At 36.0% G+C, this 15365-nt stretch overlaps 1 pseudogene; it reads right to left on the minus strand.

Annotated features, from left to right (window-relative positions):
* The window catches only part of LOC108712322, a 144403-nt pseudogene that overhangs the window by 102076 nt on the left and 26962 nt on the right, over positions 1–15365 (minus strand).

The raw sequence follows: 15365 nt of genomic DNA on the forward strand, positions 1-15365 counted from the left end.
AATTAAACTTTCTACTCTGAATGATCTTGTTAACCAAGATCGAAGGTTCCTGAGTCAAACTGCATGATTCTATAGGAATTATAGTTAACCATCCCCAAGGGACCTTATTTAAAGTACTATAATAACTGAAGGCATAAAGCTTCAGAATACCTTTTAAAACAGAACAATGATGTGACAAGTGCACAATACTTACACAGATTGCTGTATGCGTGTATGGAAGTATTGTATTCTCTATGCACTTGCCATTGGCAACATTCCAAACACCCTCCCTATAAAATATAACCTTTTATTATTCCTTGTCATTTCTACTCAATTGGTTGGGACACTTTCTTGACACTAGTTTTAAGGCTTGCATTTAAGTGAAGAATGATCATTTATGTAGCTTTTTGTTACAAGCTGCCAGTGAAGAAAATGTAGTTGTCATTAACAAGGGATAGAATACAGAACATCTTTTCTTTTGTTTAGGTAATTACACCCTGCTGCCTAGCATCAAAGCTAACTTTAAGGCCATGCCTGGTCTAAAACAAATTGTAGGGACACTGCCATTACAGCTCATCAATGTGTCACCAGAACTATCATTCTTTAGAACTGCACACTGCTGAAAATGGGTCATTTCACAGAACCTCAAGTAAACATTTTGAAAAGCCGCAATGTATCTTTAGCTGCGCGGATATTCACTGGTTTCAATGGCACTAGTATAGTACTGAGATTAAACAGTGCCACCAAGAGGATAATGTAGTATTTCATGCCCCTTTTAACAGTGTTTTTCTAGAAATCTTCTTACATGTCATATTTTTTAATTATATATGAATACAGGTAAGTATTGCCAAAATGAATCAGAATAATCTGGGTCTAAATGGTAAATCAATGTGACTGATTATGGATTAAGGAATAGCTATTTGCTATATTAAAATACATTTGAAAACAATTTATTTGTTACAATATAATGTTTAGGTAAATGTACAGATGAAGCCACTTGGATTTGTGAGATAAATGCGTCATGACTCATGGTTAATTGAAGAAACTGCGTTATCTAAAGTCATCTTAACTCATTTAATGCATTTAACCTTTCCATTAGCATACCAAAGCACCATTGTGAACAATGGTGAATGCTTTAATTAGATGGGATGTTGTGACTCAGTTTTCTGTGTTAAATGAGATAAATGGGATATCTGTGTTTAGTTATTCTGTGTCAAACAGACAAACCAAAGTGGCTGCATCTGTATAGATGTAAATGTATAAATGTAACAGAGGTCTGCCAATTCAGGTTTTTTCTCTAAATATATTTTAGAGCAAGACTTGTGAAACCAATATTAGTTCCACAATGATATATCAGTATTTTTGTAGCACACATCCTGCTGTGGCTGAGAAGCCCAGGCTACAGTAGAATCATGTGGTAAGTCTCCTATGATTTTATAAAACATGAGATTATAATTAGCAAGTGCCATTTGCATATATACCTAATTACGTCTGACCAATTCCAATCCAAACCAGTCATACTAAAGCACTAGCCAGTGGTCACTTTCATTTTGGTGTTAAGGTGTGCCTTTGATAGTATCTCTTTGATAGTTTGACTTCAGCACAATAAAGTTGTTCCTTGCATATAGCTGTTTGCTTTCATCTACAGTTGTTTTATAAGCTGGAGGCTTGTCATTTAGATGTTTATAATGAGAAATTAATGTGCGCAGTCTGTACAACTTTACTCCACTGTTACATTTATCAGATACCTGCTACATAACAACTTCATTTTGGTGCAGTAGTTAGCATTGCTGCTTGGTGTTGATTCCTACAATGGTAGTATATAATACAAATGAAAGCTGGAAAGGCACTCATATATACTGTTGGATCATTGACAAATATTCATAGGAAATAAACTAGGAAGTTACAGATAGAGATACACTGTAATAATGAGGCGAAAGCTATGCACAAGGATGAAACATTGCAGATAAGATCAAGACCAAAGCATGTGATACACCAGTGGGGAAACACTTCTGCAATCAAAATCACAGTCTTTGGGACATGAAGGGCTTAATTCTAAAAGGGAACTTTAAAACTGAATGAAAAGGAAGATCTATGAATTCAAATGCATGGAGTTTTTAACACGTTAAATAGTGCCTTAATTTGGGGTCAGACTTCATGTCACATTATGTGACCTGACTGAATCCAGACCCTTGGACTATTTACAACCACCCATAATTGCTTTTGTTATCCCTAAAACTATAACTTCCTAATTATTCCCATGAACACTTTTCAAAGACCCAACAGTGTATATGATGTGCCTTTTGTAAGACGCGCCAGGAGATTGCTGAAATCCCTTACCTCCCGGCGTGTCTCTCCTCAGCTGCTGGTACGCAGGTACGCACTTCCGGATCTGTGGCTCTACTGATGCTGGCGTTTGACGCTGAGCATCATGATGCTTGCATTGTGACCCAGAGAGTTGTGACATTACGGATAGGTGCTGGAATTTTGAAAATTTGCCCCAAATCTTCTTTAAAGAGCCAATTTGCCATTTTGGAAGTGCCCATGCTGGTTTCAGTTATCTGTTCCTGCCAAAGCGTTTGATTGTGATTTGAATTCCTGGTTTTGACGTCTGCTCGATTCCTGACTATGATTCCTGCCGCCTGCCTTGAACTCTTCGCCTGACTTCGATTACGTCTTCTCTTAATCCCTGCTGGTACCTCACCTACGAACTTGTTACGCACTTCTTGTTGGCTTCCGCAGCAGAAAGCCCGGGGCCCCAAAAGGGCATTGTTTAACCGCACACCACTCTGCTTAACAATTAACCCATATCCATGTAAAGTGAGTGAACACCGTGAGCCTTCCAAAAAGTATTTTTTAAAAAGATATAATGTTTATTAGAAAAAGATTAAAAACAGGCCAATATTTTGGTCTCCTTTTAAGACCATTGTAAAGACAGGTCTTGCACTCACTTTATATGGATAAATATGTATATATATATATATATTTATACCAGATAGCCTCAGTTTATTGAGGTTATCAAAACATGTGAAGTAATATTTCAGTTACAGGTGACCTTTCGCATGGACAATCTGGAATGCAAAAAAATTGCTTTAGATATAATCTGAAAAACATAGAATATGCATTGTTGGCTAGAATGAGCATACAATTTAAATTGCTGATTGTGATCAATAACATACAATTTTTTTCAGTAGCATTATATAAAATATAGCTTCTTGTAAACTACATCATAGCTCCACGCAAATAATTAATCCTTTACACACAGTTAACACAGTTAACATATGCTTTATGAACACGTTGACTCTCAAGCTCTAACAGAAGAAAATGTAATAAATAAAGGAATGTAATAAAACACATAAATGTGTTAAACTAGGCAATGCTCAACTAAAATTAACTTTGAATATAATGTGTAAAGGACATTAAATTGTAAAATGCTAATTTGTATTCCTATATTTGCTTATTTTTATTCCATATATGTCTTTTATTTATATTGCAATATGTCCTTTAAACTGAGAACAATTTGGCTTTTTTAGTAAGGCAACATTATTACAATGTCAGGGTCCACTAGCCAAAACAACTAAGAACTGGGGGTTGTGAACCATAAAATGATGCTTTCAATGGCTTATTTTTTCCCCCAAAATAGTCACTTGGTATTTTCAAATAATTACAGCAATGCCAGGCAGATCAATGTAGGTATTGTACTGAATTCTAAATCACTGATCCCCGGCATTGTCCTATTGGGAAGCCATAGTATTCTTATATTATTTCATTAATTTTACATGGACATTTCCCAGTACAATTCTTCTTGGGTTTTAAATTCATTATATAATCTTGAGCTCATGTGAAGCTGATTAATACTAACATATTTCTGGCTACCAAGGATTTAGCACAACATTAAGAAATTTAACATACACACATCAACACACTGTATAGTTATTAACTAAAAAAAATACATACTAATATATCAACATATTAATATATCAACATATTTATATATTCACATGGTTAAAAACATTTATTGTGCCATAGCTGCATAAGCCATTACAATATAAAGTAAATAAAAACAAGCAATTCATATTAGGAATACACAAACCTTCATATCCTCTAAATTAAAAGATGCCATAGACATAGCTGTCCTTCAGAACTACCAGTTACAATAGTTTTCTGGTCTTTTGATTAGCGATGGGTGAATCTCTCCCATTTCGCTTCGCCGAAAAATTCCTGAAATTCTCGCAAAATTCGTGAAATGGCGAAAAATTCACAAAAAACTTGTGAAATCAGAAAGTTCACTAAAAAAATAGAGCAATTCGATCGTTTTCACTAAAGAATCGAGCAATTCGATCGTTTTCACTAAAAAATCTAGCAATTCCAACGTTTTCACACAAAAAAAACGGAAATTGTCGCTGGCGAATTTTCACCGGCGAATTTTCGTGGGAGATTCGCAAATTTATTTGCTACCGGCAAAACATGGGAATTCGCCGCGAAATAGTGCCAGGGGAATTTATTCGCCCATCACTACTTTTGATATCATCATGGTATCATCATCATCATATTTCCCCATAAGGCCACAGCATGAATTGTGTGTTTCATTTTGATCTCACACAAAATAATTTAATAACCATTTGGGAAATGCACTATACCTACATTGAGTTGTACATAAACTGACAAAGCACAATTGCTCTACTTTTGACTAATCACCTGCACATAGCCACACCGTGCCCTAAAATGTAATACATATATATATAATGTTTTTTTTTTTTTGCAAGATTCAAACTGCTGTGACAATTATCACACCAAGGGGCAAATTTACTTACCTTCGAAGTTGCGCCAAAGTTGGCTTCGCCGCACTTCGCCAGGGTGCCGCTAATTCACTAAAATCCAAAGTTGCGCTCAGGGAGGCGAAAGGTAGCGAAGTTGCAATAGCGTTACTTTGTCAAGCCAAGCAAAGTTACACTAGCGATGCCTAATTTGCATACGGCGCCAAGTTAAAGTACAATGGACGTATATGTAGCAGCAAATATATTACACTACACAAGCCTGGGAAAGCTTCATAAAATAAAATACGGTTGTTATTTTGCCCTATACCTGTGCCCACTGTATAGTTTAGGGGCTATATGTTAGGAAATGTAGGGGGGAAGAAGGGTACCCCCAAAAAAATTTACGATCTTTTTCAGCCTATCATCATTAAAAAAGTAAAAGACACCAGTGTTTTTTGGGATTTAGGAAAAATGTAAACTTTTTTTGAAGCAAGTCCTACACTTCGCCTGGTCTGAGGTGGTGAAGGCAAGTCTGGCGCAAGACGTAACGTTCAGTAAAATGCACAAGTTAGTGAATTAGCGTAGTTATGTCCCTTCGCCATAGCGCAACTTCGCCTGGCATAAGGGTGCAAAGTAGCACTAGAGTAGGTCCACTTCACTAGCGAATTTATGCCAGCACCCGTTAGTAAATCGGCGAAGTAACGAAATGATGTCACACTGGTGAATTTGCTCTAGCGTTCGCCGCTTTGCGCTTTAGTGAATTTGCCCCCAAAAATGCTGGTGTGATATTCACAGCCACCCTGATAAATCAATATGCCAGCAAAAATTTTACACAATTTAGCAATGTAGAAACAAATAAAAAACCTATTTGCTCTTGTATGAAATATGGCATACACTACTTTGTGGTCAAATTCAATTCTGCTGGAATTCTGCATGTCTTTTGCACTTGCTTCATAATGAGCTCTCAGTATTTAAGTAATTCACCTCCCATTTCTAAATCCTACAATTCTTTTTACATTAGACAAATATTTCTTGTAGTCATACCAGTATTACAGGCTTGGCAACATGAACAATCGCAGTCAATATCACTTTAAGTTCTGTATGTAGCTTTGTGTGCAGTACACAGATACTGAGACATTCTAACACAATATATATCAACAAGCAAACGTAATACAATTAGAAGAAACAGCGACCTGTGCTACTTCCCTAGCTTGTGATAAATGCCTTCTGGGATGCTTTAAGTCTGTTTTCTGCATGAGGATTTTTTTCTTATGAAGGGGTAGCAGTAGGACTGGAACTATGGATAAGCAGACGGGATATGTGCCTAGAGCGCAAAGCATGTGTCTCTTCTTTCACCTACCCATGGTCTGAGCCTTTGTTCCCCCAGCAGCACTCTCTGGTGCACATCTGTGCATGCCTTTACCCCCACCCCCACTCCAGGGAGGGGGAAAGTGGTTGGTCAGTTTGCCTTAGTCATACAGGTGGCTTGGCCCAAAACTGGTTAGCAGTCACCTTTTGTCTACCCATTTTACTATAATGGGGCCTTGAATGAGCCCAAAATGGCAAAACCTAAGGCACATTAAAGTTCAGTTGAATAAAAAAAGAAAATCAAAAAGTATCATATAATATAATGCACAATAATATGATAATATTTACTTTAAGTGATAATAATAAGATCATAAACAATAGTCAGTTTTCAATCAGTTTTTACATGGATCATTTGCAAATGAACAGAGAAACTACTGACAAATACCACAGATATCAACAGACTGAAACTAATGCTCTTGGATCATGACATTCGTCTTATTTTAAAATGAGCCCTTCTCTTTTATACAGTCCATCTATTCAGATTTCGGTAAAGCCGTCCTGTGCATGTTCAATATTGGTTAACCACTATGTAAAAGAGGCTACATTCCTTATACAATCTCAGGTCAGGGTTGATTAAATCTCTCCATGAACGTCTGTGGTTCTATTACATAAAATCAACTGGCATTTGCCTTTATGCAGCAGTTCAGCTGCAATTAAACCATGGTACTCCATGAGATAATAGATTAAGTGAAATGTGTGCTTCTGTTCTTAAAATAATAAGGGCAAAACGAGGTTTATATTCCTAGAATACCCTGTTGTTCCTGATAAGACCTATATTGTTTTATTAGATTATATTTTGCCATAAAACATAACAATAGCCCCTTGATGAGCCCTGTGTTCTATCTTGTCAGTTCCTGCCACTATGACAAAAAGGGCTGTATGACAAGGCAAAATATAAGATGCTGCAATCTAAAGAAAACAAAAGCACAATTTTGCTGTGGATGTTATCTGCCAGGGTACCAGCACAATTTATTGCAGAAGATGAGAGTGAACAGTCTATCTTTCTGGAGAATCCTCTATGCCTACAAACTAGAGCTTGCTACAGCTATTCAATTTACTGTATTAATGGCTCTCTGCTCCCCTATTGTGCTTTAAGGACAATAACAAATGACTTACTTACTGTACTTGTTGACTCTGATTTCCTAAATATATTCCTATCAACACTAATGCAGAAATCCATACAATTGTTCCACAGAATATTTGACCTACTATAAAAAAGTAGTTTACTTCCTCTAAAAATAAAGTTTTATAGTTGCACTTCATAATTCCAGCTCTTAACTCCATCCAATCTTGTTGTGATGAGTCAAAAACAGTTATTCTTGATATTATGTTTGGTTATCACAGATTAAACTCTATATAGATAAACTGCTCACTATGGACTGTATTCATAAATTGTGGTTTTGCACCTAGAATTTTTAGGTTTCGTTTTACTTTATTTGTTTTTTTTTGTTACATTTTTAATAACAATGGGAAAAAAGTTTTCATTTGAGTTAATTTTAAAGATTGATTATCTTGGCAATATTAACTTGTGGATATAAACCTTTTAATACTGTTCTCTTTCCTTCTGCAAAATGAAAATATCAGTGCAGCCATATGACATATCTGATTATCTGATTTCTAGTTATCTGGTTAAACATTTCAATATCTGAACACTGACATAATACTTCCAGTATCTACCATTTGTGGGTCACATGCATAAGCAATGACATATATGTCTCCTAAATTAATGCAATCATACCAACTCCACTAATGTATATTGTATAAAATGTACCGCTGGCAAACTATTAGGATAGTTTTTGATGGATATAGGGTGAGGAAATGATGTCATTACTTTCTTTGACTGTCCTTCAGCTTACGGTAAACAAAGTAAATAACATTTTGTCTTATTATTATTTTCAGTTGCTGAAATGTGATGACACAGTGAATGCTATAGGCAGGTTTTGTAGGAAATATATATATATACATATATATATATATATATATATATATATATATATATATATATATATATATATACTGGGAGCACAAGTGCAAGAGCACTAAGGGGGCTCATTGAAGAGTGCAGTGTCAGAATTTGTAGATCAGCCCTGTCCTTATCTCTTGCATTAGGAAAGGCAGTAACAACAGGCCCTGATATGGGCAGGATATGAGGATGCCTATGTGCCACCACCTACCCACCTCTCTTGAATGGAGTGCTGCCTAACATCAGTATTGGACTGGAGAGTCCAAGGCCCACTGGGGCTTCTGCATCAGGCCCCCCCTGCCCAAGCCATAAACCCCTCCAGGAATCAGCCTTTAGTTGTAACCCCCTCCCGGTTATACTGCCCCAGACACATACCCCCTCCAGGCCCCCTCTCATACCTGTCCTGTAGTTGCACCTGCGATCGGGTCGAGGGGTAGAGATTAGGAGGCAGAGCGGGTCTGGGTCAACAGGGCCAACTGGGTTTTTAACTGGTGTGCCAACCCTGCCTAACACAAGCAGTGTTCCATTGCAAGGACATTCCATAGTTCTCTGCACTCCAAAGCAGAATGCTGGGACCTGCAGATATTTGCACAATGCACCACTGTGGAGAAAGTGGAAAAATGTCAGTTGTGGCCTTCTACCTATACACACTGCATGGGGAAACTTAAGTTCCTTTTAAATGTACACAATTATGTGGAGAAGTGCACAAAAATGCGGGGTTGTCTATTAATATGTAAACGCTACAATATTGATTCCTTATTCTTGATAACCGAAATATTATAAACTGACCCCAAAAAAACATGATCAAATTATCATGAAATGGTAAAATGGTATTGTTTGTAATTATGCGGCAAATTTATCCAGGGTCGAAATTCGAATTGAAAAAACTTCAAAGTTCAAAAAGACCAACCAAAATTAAGTCTAAGTTTATTTGGGTTGAATATGTCAGTTTTCGATCGATTAGGTCCGCATTCGATCGAATTAGATTAGAAGTTTTTCCCCCAAAAAACCTTTGATTTTTCAAAGTCCACCAATTGACTACAAATAGGTTCTAGGAGGTCCCACAAAGGCTAAAACAGCAATTTGGCAGGTTTTGGAAGGAGAATGTTCGAGACAGTACATGATAAATTTCAATATTCAAATTTTCGAGTTTTTTGTAAATTCAAATCGAATTTGGACTATTCCCTATTCAAAGTACACAAAAATAGCTCAAAATTTGAATTTTTTCAATTTGAAAATTCACCTCGACCTTTGGTAAATCTGCCCCTATGTGTTTGTATCAGTGAAATAAAGAAAAAGAGCATACATTTTATTTGTAATACCTTGCCCAAGCCCAATTATATTGTGTGTGTGTGTGAGTGTGTGTGTGTGTCTGTTATATGTTTTACTGAACCCGAATGATATCATTGACCCTTGTCACTCCACATCAGAAGAAAAGTCACATAAGACTCATTAAGATACCAGCTAATGGTTGTCTGTCCTAATGTATACGGTTGCACATTAGTAGAAGTGTGAATCGATCTATGTAGCGGTAACTTCATATTTAATCCATCTGAAGAATCCAAGCTGTCTACTTCTACTCATAAATTGTATTTTTTTGTTTGCATTTAGGGACAATCTATAGGGAAAAGTAACATGAACTTGACTGTACATTTATAAAGAGTCCAATTTAGAATTAATGTTTTTTTAAACTCCCTAAAATTGGAATGAATTCGAAATTCGATTTGGGGAAATTTATTAATTAAATTGAATTCTCCAAACTCGGATGAATTTTAACGACTCGAAAACTTGAAACGAATTTGATTCAAATTCGATCAAACTCGATTCTAGTTTTTTTCCTCTGAAAAAAACTTGAATGTCAGGAAGGCTGCAAACATCTCCAAATTGATCCTTGGACCTCTTCAATTAACTTAAACAGTAATTCGGCAGGTTTTAGGTGGTGAATAGCCGAATTTGGAGAGGGCCAGAGTTTGATGAATCTTAAAATTCTAATTTAAAAAAAAAAAACTGAAATCGAGTTTGGATAATTGACAGTTGACCATCAAAAAAAAAAATTAAAAATTTGAATTCGAATTTTCACTTCGACCCTTAATAAATATGCCCCCAGGAGGCTAGAACACGCATGGCAACACATGTGCAGTTTAATAGTGTGAATGATTCATGAACTTCTTTTCATTGAATATTTCACTGGCACATTACTTACACACATTCATATTTATGGTCTGTCAAACGTCACCACACTACAAGTTTCCCATTGATAAGATGGCCAGTTAATCAATTCTAGCCGGTATACAATTTCCCATAATAGCAATAATTCAATAGTCAGTGAAACAGGCCGAGGTCAAGATCAGGAATCAGTAATAGTTAGTGAATAGCGCACCCAGGAACACACAATGTAGAAACTATAATCGGGCAATGTTCAGGAGTCTTTGGCGTCTATTTAAAGAGGATTTTGCGCACCAAAATGGGCATGCTGATGTCACGTACTGACGTTGCGCACGGTACCGCACGTTATGACATGCGTCCGGCATAATGCCGCATGCATTTTGATGCTCATGCATCAAAACATTGCGACGTGATGTGCCCGGCCCCTGGGAGCCACCATCTTGCCTGCGGCGCCGAAGAGGAAAGGAGGGCCATCGGCCGTTCCTTACACACACATTAATAACATATATCAATAGTTTATATTTTAAACAAAATTCAATATTTTTAAGTAAAAACTATTTGCCACTGTACAAGGACTCGTTCTTAAAAGCAGCCTTAAACATAAACTTAATCACTATATATATAGTTTTATGTATATTAGTATTATCCATGGGAAAGGTGATTGTCTGTTGTTCCAAAATGTATGTGGCTGTAGTTCCTGATTTATGCATCGGCAAAAGATCGAAATATTTAACTAACTACAGCACCGGCTGTAATATTGTTCAGAACAGAATCCATTTTCAGGCATTCCATAAGGGAAAATAACTTTAAAAAGTTGCCTTAGCAAAGGCATATTTGAGGCTACATGAACTAAAGCTACCATAATCATGATGTGTTTAATAGAGCAACAGCTGCCTGCTCATGCATAGCTGTTCCATAGTATTAATGGTGTGTCATTCTTATTGTGGGTTGAGCAGGTATATTGCAAAAATATTACATTGTGTTTTCTCCTGGGTGGGTCACTGTTATACAGTTATTCTTCTGGACATACCATTTATATATTAACATATAATTTTTGATAAGAGCTTAAATGAAGAGCTGCTCTTACATGTATATACAGATGGAGCAGTATTCATGAAATGAAGAATTAAAGCATCAGGTTTCACTGTTACATCCTTTCTCCAATTAAAATAGATATTTTGTGGGGTTCATGTGGTTCCCCCCATGCATTTGAGGAGTTTGCTTTATTTATATGAATTTAGAGATTTCTACTCTGCATGTTTTAACAGAGGTGATAGCACTGATGCACTGATAGCATTTGTCACGAGCGACTAATCTCCTCAACTACCATTGACTTTAAACATGGTGAAAAATAAATGGTTGGTTAGTATAGGTCATAAGAATTGTAGCAAAATTTGCACCTTAAATTAGTAATCCCTGCAACAGCCCTCCCCCCCCCAACGATACCAACCTGGCGCAACCTGATTAACGCTCTGTCCAACCAGAAACTGAAATACTTTGCCTGGGGTTGCCCGCAGAAATTTGAAGCAGTCTGGGGTACTTGGGTGTCCTATCATGATAAAAAAAACAAACTCCACGGGACATGTTCAAGGATAAGTTGTTTTATTTAATGTTGACTTCTCTCCCCTCCTCTCTCCACTCCTGACCTTCTCTTTCTGCTTCTCTTCTTTACTTACAACTGTTGTTTAAATTTAAAATGCAAAAATAAAAACTTTAAAAAAAAAAAATAATCGTAATCCCACTTGGAATCACCCACATTCAACTCAACAATTGTAGATTGGCAATAACTTGGCCCACTCGTTTCAACTGAACTGGTCACTGTTAAAATTAGGCTGAGGGCAATGGCACACTGGGCAATGTAATGTCCTTGAAGCCCATCCTTAGATTAGTTTTAGTAGTTTATTTCTTGCTCAATTCTCCTGACCCCAAATCCCTGCAAGTGCTAAAGATTTAAGAAGTAGATAGTTCTAATATAGATATAGCTTTCATGTACTCAGCTAATAATAGTGGCAAATCTTCCAGCTATACAATACAGGATTGTTGGTGATGAAATTTTCAATATGTCGGCTGCCAGTCCTTTACATCCAGAAGCATCACATGTAAACCAGGTTAAATCCAAGTCAACTCAAACAGATTGTAATCTACAATTCCTTGTTATAGCGCAGGTTGTTCTTTCTCTTTGCTTCTACCTCTCCCATACTTCTTAAGCACTTCTTAAACACTGCAACCCTTACTCTTGTTTACCTTGGTTTATAGGGTAATTCACTAACCCCAGTCATTATGGTAACCAAAAAGAATGAAGGTCTCCTACCAGTCCTATGGAGTTCACTAGTAACATAGTGAACTATTTTTACAATATTTTCAAAATACAGTGAAATCTCAATTATACATCCCCTAATGATTGCTTGTATTTTACATGAATTCTGGACCACTGAAAACAAAAAATGGGGGTTTTACTATACTGACAAATGGGTAAACACTGTGGATAAATACTTTTGAAATGAATAAACTATAGAAAAACATTACGACAAATTCCACCCATAAAATCCCAAAATCAGTTTATTTTGCTTTTTAAATTCTGTACTGTCAAATTTCTTTATTTATAGACTTCTGGGGTCTAATTATTCCTTTGGCGTTGAAGTATGTTTCTTTCTTTCTTCTGAATCACAGAGGTGTGGAACATGCTAGAGATTTCTTTAACACTTAACAGCCGTTACAGAGATTTAACTATAAATCCGTTAGTATATTAGATGTGCTCTCTTCACAGAGAGGGAATATAAATGCTACAATAAAGTATAACTGACAACCAGCCATAGATATGGCCTCAACCTTCTATCCACCCACCTACAAAAATACAGTAATTTACTGCTCTGTATTATAAGCTTTAGCTGTTTCCAGGAGATGTTACCACATGTGACAAAATAAAGTCTATGGCCATAACTCACATAACCATCCCATTACGCAAACTTTCATCAGTTCTGATGCTGCAAAACTGAATTTATCTTTGAGAAGTAACCAGTAAAACCTCCTGACAGTTAAAGAAATTCGAATGCTTTTGTTTTCTAATAACAGGAAGGAGCATCCTGGCACGGCTTTAGAGTAAGCCTGTTCTCTCTTGTTTGATAATGGCAGCTGTTCTACAATTCACAGCAGGACAAAAGCATAGAGCAAAGTGCCCTCTGACTTCTCTGTGCTGTGGGTCACAGCCCAGCTGGAGGGGGTCAGAAAGGAATATGGCACGTGCTGTCTCATTCTCTAATAGGCACACTTCTCCTTACAATAGCCTCTAATATTGTGTTATACTGATTAGAGATACTTTGCTTTGCATCAGGTCATGTTACATAAATGTCCCACACTGTCAAAATACCACAGTTCTGCATAGTTTTTGTAACATAGTACAACCTAATATATATATATATATATATATATATATATATATATATACATACACATATACAGTAGCTATATAAATATATATATATATATATATATATATATATATATATACTGTATGCATATGATATGCATTCAGCAATTATAGCTTAATAAATGGGACCATATATTTGTACTAATACAATATTCAGAAAATGTTTCTAAATAATAGAGAAATAAATAACAACAGAATCCCTTTGACATGCCACTTAATGTGCATTGACTCCTTTTTTTTGTTACATGTCTACTGCTGGATCTAATGAAAGTGCAGCAGCACCACTGTGTGGAAGATGAATATATTCACAAAAGCCTGAGCAAAAGGTGACAGCTGGAGGGCAAAGACAGAGGGGGGGAGGCAATTGCAGCCCCACAGATATTGTGTGACACTTGGGAATTTGTGCAGCCATCAAATGCCAAAAGACTGCTTAAGTTATGTCACCCGTGTGCTATTTATTAGACCTCCATGCTCCCTCCATACGCAAAAGAAATAATAAAGCCAACAACTGCAGTCTATGGCCAGTGTTTCTATTGCACTTGTCTGTTACTGAAGCACATGTAAAGCATGAAAATCCGGTTTAAATAATGACTCATCCATACATGTTATACAATAAACCCAATGACACAAAATCCTGTATAATGTATTAAAAGCACAAATACCAACACAAATATTTAAAGTAAATATAATCATATTTAAAATATTAATGTAGAACATAATCTTTATTGAGGCATCTTGAATCAGGTTTTCTAAGACATACCTTGGAGCTATCATTAAATATAACATTAAATGGATTTTGGCACATGGTTTTAATAAAAATAAGAATAAGAATTTTGTCCATTTTGCTCATGTTACATTTTATTATGCAACAGGTGCAGTTTAAAATCTTTGCAGTGACCTGAAAGTCATTTTCCAGCAGGCGAGGCAGTGTTGGGTTTATAAGGGGACTCATCAACAGTACATATGCCCTGGATATGAAATTGCACCCCTTAGTGATGTAAGCACTTGCATAAATGGCATACCTGTTCTCTGCACCTATACATATATATATATATGTGCATAACTAATTAGCATATATTTTGGCAAACTGAATGTAAATTATAGCACAGGATTAACAAAAGAGTAAATGGCTTTATTAATAGCATCAATGTGGTCTCACATTTGTATGTATTCTGTTGTGCTTGCATTTGTAAAAGAACCCAGCTATATCTTAATATTTCAACCGTGCAAATGCAAAGGACAGTTTTCAACTTGCTGAACAAAAATATTAGTTTTATATAATATTAGGTGTTATATATAATTATATAATATTAGGTGTTTTTGTACTGATGAAAATGAGCATGGTCTATAAATATGAATTTTCAAACCTATTGCTTAATGGGGAATAGAATCAAACAAATTGTGTTATACTGACAGCTGGGGACCGACCTGTAGCAACGGCCCTACCCAAGCTTGCATGTATCTTGGCACTCTCTCTAGGAGTAATAAATTTGTTTCCGGTGAGAATCTCTAGATATGAATCATGTGGCATCACTCCAGGAAATGGGTCAGCAGCTCTGTACTGTATACAAATTCTCTATAGTATTTTTTATTTAAACATGAAATCTGCTTCCTTCTATATCAAAGAATTCTTATAATATATATATATATATATATATATATATATATATATATATATATATATATATATATATATATATATATA

The sequence above is a fragment of the Xenopus laevis genome, chromosome 3S (assembly GCF_017654675.1).
Source record: "Xenopus laevis strain J_2021 chromosome 3S, Xenopus_laevis_v10.1, whole genome shotgun sequence".
In the NCBI taxonomy this organism is placed as follows: Eukaryota; Metazoa; Chordata; class Amphibia; order Anura; family Pipidae; genus Xenopus; species Xenopus laevis.